Raw genomic sequence first — 8,684 nt, forward strand, 5'->3', positions numbered from 1 at the left:
TTTTAGCTGACCGCACTTGCAAATAAATATCATGGTTGGTTCGAGTTTCTCCCTTGATGCCGGTACTTGGCCCTAAAACCTGCCATAAGATGACCCTCGAACTGTCCCCTTTGTCACGTGACCACGTCCTCTGGGTGCAAATCTCCCTGGCTTCATTAAGAGAGTCCATGTCCCAACAGTAAGGAATGGATCTATCACAGGGGAAAGGTTGGGGCTTCGTGTTCACCTGTCCCAAGGTTGCAGGGGTGCGTACAGAGAGACGGGACATCAAGGCTTATTTTTAGGAAGCAGAGTTTATTTGTGCCAGCGCTGGCTCAACAGATTCATATCCAAAGGCTAAGCCCCAAGCGCAGAGGGGTGTATGTAGCCTTCATTAGATTCCCCTTTACATTTCAGCCCCTTTGTCTTCCTCATGGGGTAACATACTTTCTGTACATTCGGATTGGTCTATATTACGCTTACACAGGCGCACACACATGCTGATTATGCCACATTGCCTTCCCTTTGTTCTGGGAGGGCTCTTACCACACCAAAGGTGCATCCACCCAAGCGTAACTGGGTAAACTGGGCATTAGGAGTCAATGTCGGTGGGAAGATTTAATGCAAACATTTAGTGGTGACAGGTCAAGGGGTAGGTGTTTGAAAACCACTCATAGCTCTCCCAGCCTCTGTTTAAGTAAATATACTTGTACCAATAAGACGTGAGGTTTCCCTGAGCAAAGGGAGTGAGGGGAAAACAACCCCTCGATGACAGAGGTTTTTATATTTACTAGTAACCACACCGCAAATAAAATGTGCTGGAGAGGATGTAAAGGCATCCGCCTTATCCAGTGGGTCTCTAAACAGCGCCGTGGCTGAAAGCTTCCTCCAGCGTGGAGAATCTCAATTTAACATACGTTGCTGTGGGGAGAAATGGAGGCAAAGATGAGAGTTATCGAAGAATGACTGACCCTGAATTTCGTTTTCTGCTCTTAATCTAACCACAGCCAACGATTTGAACCCCAGAGCAAAACGTCCAGAAATCTCAGTCTCTCCTACTCAGAATTTCTTTTCTCTTAAAACCTATGTCAGAATATTAGAGAGTATTCATAGGTCAAAATTATCTAATAAAAGTCATTATTAAGATCAAGAAATTAATTTTGGTGAAAGGAAGCTTTAACATGACAAATGATTTTCTGGAGGAGGTAGAAGTGTCTTTGCATTAGATTCTTATTTGGGAAAGAAGAAAAAAAATTCTTAGGTGTGAACTGAGTTACTATTCTAAAGCTGGGGTTTAGGAGTTCCCATCATGGCTCAGCGGAAACGAAGCTGACTAATATCCATGAGGACGCAGGTTCGATATCTGGCCTCGCTCAGTGGGTTAAGGATCCAGGGTTGCCGTGAGCTGTGGTGGAGGTCGCAGACACGGCTTGGATCTGGCATTGCTGTGGCTGTGGTGTAGGCCAGGGGCTACAGCTCTGATCCATCCCCTAGCCTGGGAACTTCCATATGCTGCAGGTGTGGCCCTAAAAAGACAAGTAATAATAATAATAATAACAACAATAGTAATAAAGCTGGGGTTTAATTTGCCAAATGAAGCCAAGATCCAGATTCAAAGGAAAGCAATTGAAAATACAAATCTACAAGATGAGCTCAAAACTGAACTCTCTTTTAAACAGAGAGAAAACCTTTCACAACAAAAGCATCCCAGTTTTGAGCTATTCTTCCCAGAAGAGGGAAGGAAAAGTGGAGCAATAAACCGAAGCAGGGAGATACCGGGGCGGGGGGTGCGGGGGGAGCTAGAATGTTCTGTTTTCCATGTGCAGGGGGCTTGACTGTGTCATACGTGCCACCTGAACTCACATTCTGAATGGATAAGAACCCTTTCCTCGGGTGTTTGACAGAGCCTAAAACTTGTGACTATGGATTCAGAAACATCTGTCTTCTGCAGCCTCTCTCTATGGCTCGCCTTCAACTACATCTTGGGTGAAATTAATAGCTCTAGGCAAGCAGGCTGATGCCTCCAGGGGAAGGAGGGGAGAACACCGAAATATTAATACACCATCAGAGAAACGACTCGAAAGCCAGCAGCAGGGACCGTTTAGTCTCCTCAACTTGCATGACCTGTGTCACTTTAAAAGTGAACTAAGGAAGGAGTAAGAAGATGTGGTGCACGTAGACACTGGAATATTACTCAGCCATAAAAAGAATGAGATCATGCCATCTGCAGCAACATGGATGGACCTAGAAATTATCATACTAAGTGAAGTTAGTCAAACAGTGAAAGACAAACAGCACATGATATTACTCATATGTAGAATCTTAAAAAAAAAGGCAGAGCTTCCTTGCCTGCCTGCTTACATCTCTCACAAGCATTCTATCCTAATAAATCTGTTTCTTGCCCCAAAAAATGATGCAAATATGAACTTATTTGCAGAACAGAAACAGACTCACAAACTTTGAAAAACTTATGGTTACCAAAGGGGACAGGTGTTGGGGAGGGATGGGCTGGGGGGTTGGGATTGCCATATGTACACTGAGGTACATGGAATGATGGGCCAGCAGGGACCTGTTGTGTAGCACAGAGAACTCTACCCAATATTCTGTAATGATGGACTTCTAAGAGTCCGTGGACCTGAGTTTGTGGTTGAGAAGGCAGGAGGGCGCCTCGGGACCCAGTGTTCAGCTTCTCCTAGTCTGTGGCCAAACCTAAGCAAGACATGAAAACTGATTTTTATAGAGTCCAAGGCACTGACAGTATATAAAGTTTTATTGTCTGATTTCTACAACATGATCCTTGCTGTGTAAATTTTCATCCTGCTGAGAAGGCAGAATGGAAGACACCGAATGCGAGGGGCGTCCAGACCCGCTCAGAACCCCGGGGGTTAAAAAGCTGATACCAGTAATTACTTAGGCGTGAAGCCTGCAAAATTCAATATCAAAATCAGGGCTGGTTCTCAAGAGATAACCGAGGGTGCCAGAGAGGCCGGCGTGTGTCAATTGCCCACCTGCCAACACTTCAGGTCGGTGGGATCTTGCTAAGTTTTCCTGTGAAATCGTAGGAAGGGACAGACGGCTGTGAGGTGGCCCTGCACGCTGTCCTTACAGCAAAGGTTCAGCAACAGCAAGGACGCTCATCTTCCTTTGGGGGCTAGAAAAGCAGATTAAGGAAACGAGACTGAAAGTTAAAATTTCACCTTCAGTAATGACCACCCGACGAAGGCAGGGCTAATGTCAAGACGTAAACAAGGTCTTAATTCTGACTCTGTGCAATGATTGACACCCCTCCCGAAAGAATGTATTTGCTGATGGAAATAGGGAAACGAGGTATTTATTCTGATGCTGCGCCTAAGACACCCGGCACTAGCACTCTGCTTTTCATTTATTTTATTCATAATTATTCAAAATCATCCAGAGGGGCAGAGGAGGCTTTCAATGGCAATTTCATGGTCCTGACTTCAAAGAAGTCACACGGTTTTCTGAGATTCGCCCAACAGAGTGAATGACAAAATCACAGAACTGCGTGTTTCTTGTGCTCCGCGTGGCAGGTGACCCAGATGGGTGCCTCGGTGACATGGAAAGCCCTTCATTTTGGAGGCTGAGACCTGGTTTGAGGCCCCAGCTCCACCCCCATCCTAGCCCAAGGGCTTTCGACTACGTTTCAGCAAGGCCTACTTTTTGACTGGTTTTATTTCCACCGCCTTTAAAAATCACATTCCTGTCATCTCTCTTCTGAAGTTATTTAACTTTTGCCATTAAACATTTTTACTGCATTCGCTGGAATCATGCTTTTCTGAAACACTGATATGCGAAAGAATACAATTTCAAGCTACCTAACCATGGCATAAAAACGGCCTTGAAGGGACTGCCATAGCGATTCACATAAAGTTATGAAAGAGTGCCTAATGCAGAGCATGTGTTAGATGGTCTGTTTTTATGAAATCAATATTGATACATAATTTAAGCAGTAAAACCTACTATAAAGTTTATCATGAATGACTAGAGTGGATCCCTACTCCTCACCTTTGTCTACTGTGAGTCCTAATGCCCAGTGGCAAATGCTTTCAGCTTCTTTTCTGTTTAATTTTTTTCAATTTTATTTTTTTTAAATTTAAAGTACAGTTGATTTACAGTGTTGAATCAATTTCTGCTAGCTTTCGACTTCTTAGCTAATTCGTTTGAGACTTGCTTCCATTTTTCTCAATACTGTGATGAAAGTCAGACCTAAGGTGTCAATTCTCTATTAAAAACAGGAGAGGATTTAACTCTCTTATACCAATAAACACCCTCACAGACACACACACAGAATCTCTCTGTTCCCCACCATCCTCCAATAACTTCATATAACAACTTTGTAACTATGTGCAATTATTGTTTCCAGCTGAACCAGGCAGTGGACTGTGACAATACTTCCTTCTTCATATATATTTTCTTTCAGTCCATAATTGCCTCAGTTGGGTTTGTTTGTTTGATGGTTTTCTATCCCCCATCACTCAATCATTCTTTAATAGACATGAGGCCCCCTCACATGGCCACATGCGTCATGAATATTAACCCTTTTTTGATTCCTGTCTCCTGGAGTCCTCTGTGCCCTGCTCTAATCTGCTCTGGTTTCATTCTGCACAGCCGGGATGTAGTGCCTTCTCTTCACCATCAACCCAGAACTTCTTTTTTTCTCTCTTTTGCACCAGATGTACAGTTTTCTGATTCCCTCTCTCTTTATTCCTTTGTCTTCTAGAACGATCTTTTAGAGGCTTCCACAGAGGAGACACAGGGAAGGTCACTGTTTTGAGCCCTTATTATGTTTTTAAAAATCCTCGCTTTTTTTTTTTTTTTTTTTGCTAATTTGACTTGCTCAAGATTTTCAGGTTGCCTTTACAATTTTAAAGCCATTGTGAGATTGTTTTTCCAGCTTCCACTACTGTTACTAAGAAGTCTGATGCATATATATGCATGACTGGGTCACTCTGCTGTACAGCAGAAATTGGTGAAACATTGTAAAAGAACTATACTTTAATTAAAAAAAAAAAAAGTCTGGTGCAGTTCTAAAACTTAGTCCTTTACGTGGTGTGTTTGTGTGTGTGAGTGTGGGTTTTCTTATTTTGTTTTGTACTTCTTTTAATCAGTAGAACCTTCTGATATTTTTTTTCTTTATTCCTATTGCTTTGGAATTTCATAATAATGAGTCTTGGGTGCTTTGTTTTGTCTGTTTCTTAGTTTTTCATTTATTATTTTGGAATCAGTGTAGAAACTTATGATCTTCAGTTTTGAAAAATTTTTCTTGAATTGTATCTTTGATAATTTTCTCTTTTCTTTTTTCACCACTTCTGAAATTCTTATTAACTAGATGTTTTACTTCCTGGATTGAGCCTCTGCTTTTCTTTTTCTCCTTTTATATGGATAAAGTTATCTCTTTTCTTCCACTTCTTGAACAATTTTCAACTTTGTGCCTATTAAATATTTTATTTTTGCTGTTTTTAATTTCTAATAGCTGTTTCTAGTTTTCCCATTGTATACTGTCCTTATTTCATTTTTTTTTTTTTAAGGCTTCGCCTGCAGAATATGGAAGTTCCCAGGCTAGGGGCTGAATTGGAGCTGCAGCTGCCGGCCTACACCACAGCCACAGCAACATGGATCTGAGCCACATGTGTGACCTACACCACAGGTCCGTGGCAATGCTGGATCCTTAACCCACTGAGCGAGGCCAAGGGTGGAACCCACATCCTCACAGAGACAATGTCAGGTTCTTAACCTGATGAGCCACAATGGGAATTCCCTGTTCTTATTTCATAAATGCAGTGTCTTCCTTCTCTCTCTGAGAATGATAACTGTGGGGGTATTTTGTTTTAGTTTTCTTTTCCTCCTCACATTGTTATTTTTTCATATTTTTCGTTTTTTCTATCTTTTGGTTTGTTTTACCTTTCACAAGGGAGCCTCTCCCAAGGAACTGGTGGTTCTTAGCTGTCACTCATTTATGAAAAAGGAACTAGAAAGCTAATTATAAGCTCAGGGCGCCTTTGCATTCAAGTGCTAAAACGCGGACCAACTCTTTTAATGGCTGATCCCAGATGTCAGCATCAACAAGTTTTTTCCCTAGGACCATCCATTTCTCTAGAGAGAAATCCTCCAATCTCCAGTTACTGCCAGGGTGCTGAGGACCTGGGGAGGGAAGGGGCCTGAGGCTGGGGAGGTGCGTCTCTCAGTAAGACACAGTCATGGAATCGCTCTGCTTTCACTTCTGCAAAGTACCCCACCTTCAGCTTCCTCATAAGCAGGAGTCAACTCTCTGATCAGCTTCTATGGGGACTCTGCCTGCCGCCTGCTCAGGTTGGGAAGAATGAGAGAAAGAGGAGACGGGGTTCTACCTCCTCCAGAAACAGAGTTTCCAGCCTGCTCCAGTGCCTTTTCTGCCAGTCCTTGAGCCTGCCCCAGATCTGATGAGATAGCAAAGGACTCCTCATTGCCATTTCTCTCTGGAGGCACAGAGACTTCAGATAGGGGTTTCCAATGCCCCTCTGTTTTCCATCCTTCTGAAATGTCACTGAGCCTTCCTGTCCTCACTGTGTCCCTCTTAGCCTCTCTGTCCTTTGGTCTTTAACCTTTTAAAATGATTTAGTGTCAGCTTAGAAGCACTTGGGAGGGAACATCGCCAGCCATGCATGCTCAGTCCACCCCGAGGTCGAATAATGATAAATGTTTTACTATTGTTACCTTTTTTTTTTTTTTTTTTTTTTTGCTTTTTTTAGGGCTGCACCTGAGGCATGTGGAGATTCCCAGGCTAAGGGTCTAATTGGAGCTTCAGCTGCCAGCCTACACCACAGCCACAGCAACACCGAATCCAAGTCATGTCTGTGACCTACACCACAGCTCATGGCAGTAATCGTTTTCATTTCAGTTCATAATAAGGTTACTAGGTAATATACCTGGGTTGGGGGGTGGGGGGAGCCACTCTCACGGCATGTGACGTTCCCAGGCCAGGGATCAAACCTGCGCCACCACAGCACCCCGAGCTGCTGCAGTGACAGCACTGGATCCTTAACCCACTGAGCCCCACTGGAACTCCTGAAGAGCTGTCATGATAACCATTGCTCATGTCCTCTAGCCACTGTGACTATAAAGCAGGTTTAAAAAGGGAAGCGTCATTGGTAAAAGTCAGAACCTAGAATATTTGGTGTCTCTCACCTTGGCTCTGAATAGCTCAGCCGTAGAAAATTCTCTCTCCTCCCTCTCAACTCAACTGCAGCTTTTCAGCAGATTTCCTCCTGATTTCTGGTTCCTTTCCTCCAGTCACTTTTTAATCGGCCCGACCACACTTTGACCTCCCAGTGGCCCTCCGGCTCCGGGCACGTCCTTCTCGCTCCCAAACCCATCTTGGTGTTTCCACGCGTCCTTCAGCTCTTCCTGGTTCCAGTTGCCCGGGTCGGCTTTCTCCTTGTCAGGTCATCAGCAGGTCTCGATAATTCGGCTCGCAGATCACTGACCCAGCCAGGCATAAGTGAACTTCAAATTAAGTCCTTCAGCTCCTCAGAGAAAAGGCGCCACATGCGGGGGAGGGGATAAGCAAGGAAATCAGAACAAACATCGGCTTTCCGGAACGTTCCCGACAATTCCACGTGCAAGCAGGAAAGAAAAGCATAGTCTGTGCACACCGGACGGGGGAGAACCGGAGCCTTCTCTGCCCTGAGCTTACAGAAGAAGCGCAGCAGGAGGCCCAGTGGAGGTCCACACAGACCCCACGCCTCTCCTGGGTGACACACACGGAGAAAAGTCAGGGTCGCTGCTCCCTCTTTAACCCAGAGTTGTTCTCTGTGATGAGCCAAAATCCTTTCTCTGCCTGGAATATGAATTATTGGCAATCCCCCCATAGACCTTGGAATACGAGGCCTCAAATTTCTGGAAAAACATCTCAATTTCCATTCCTGTATCTTTCCTTCTATCGTTCTCCCTAAATACAGCCCAATCTTTCTGCAGAGAGAATTGCAATTCTGGTCGCCAAGTGGGATCTCTGCTCTTTTGAATATTTCCCTTGCCTCTGGGAGGCTCCAGCACATGCATTTATGTATCAACTGCAGAGACGCCACGGCCCTACCATAGAAGGGTCGCGCCCTGAAACTTCTGGGTTTAGGAGGGAGTTGGCAGCTCCAGAGTGAAAGGACAGAGGGGAAAAAGTGGGAAGGAATGTCAGAGGCACTACAGCGAAAGTACAGCACCTTCAGGTGACATGAGCATAAAGGGTAATTGTTTGGCAGCTGTCATTCCACCAAGAGACCCCACGGCAAGACCAGCCTCAGAACTCACATGCGGTGAAATCATGCAAGTATGTGAGGAAAGTTGAATAATGGAATGATTTAAGTGAAGATACTGTCATTGGCCGAAACCTCCTGAATTGTTATTTTTTAATACAAAAGAAACACTGGCAAAATCTCAAGTTAGAAATCTCTGGTTGACACAGCCCCCCCCACCCCCAGCATCCCTTTGCAAACCTCCCAGTGAGTTGAGGAGGTTTTCTTATGCCCCCAAATATTTTGGTTTAATAGAAGATTGTTTATCTTGGCTGCTAAAATTTCACATGTCAACTCTGACCTTTTCTTGGGTTGAAAAATACTGAACTCACAGAAGAGAGGAGAACGCTCACCCTTCCAGATAAAATGAAAATTCGGCTTGCTTCATGAGATACTGCATGGAAAGAATGCTGATGTGTGAGT

At 44.2% G+C, this 8,684-nt stretch overlaps 1 long non-coding RNA gene across 1 annotated transcript; it reads right to left on the minus strand.

Annotated features, from left to right (window-relative positions):
* On the minus strand, positions 290-8,390 carry LOC106505189. Its single transcript, XR_001299351.2, has 3 exons — positions 7,162-8,390; positions 2,988-3,130; positions 290-900 (listed from the first exon to the last, which is right to left on the minus strand). It is a non-coding gene; the product is annotated as an uncharacterized LOC106505189 (long non-coding RNA).

This window comes from Sus scrofa, chromosome 10 (genome assembly GCF_000003025.6).
Source record: "Sus scrofa isolate TJ Tabasco breed Duroc chromosome 10, Sscrofa11.1, whole genome shotgun sequence".
NCBI lineage: Eukaryota > Metazoa > Chordata > Mammalia > Artiodactyla > Suidae > Sus > Sus scrofa.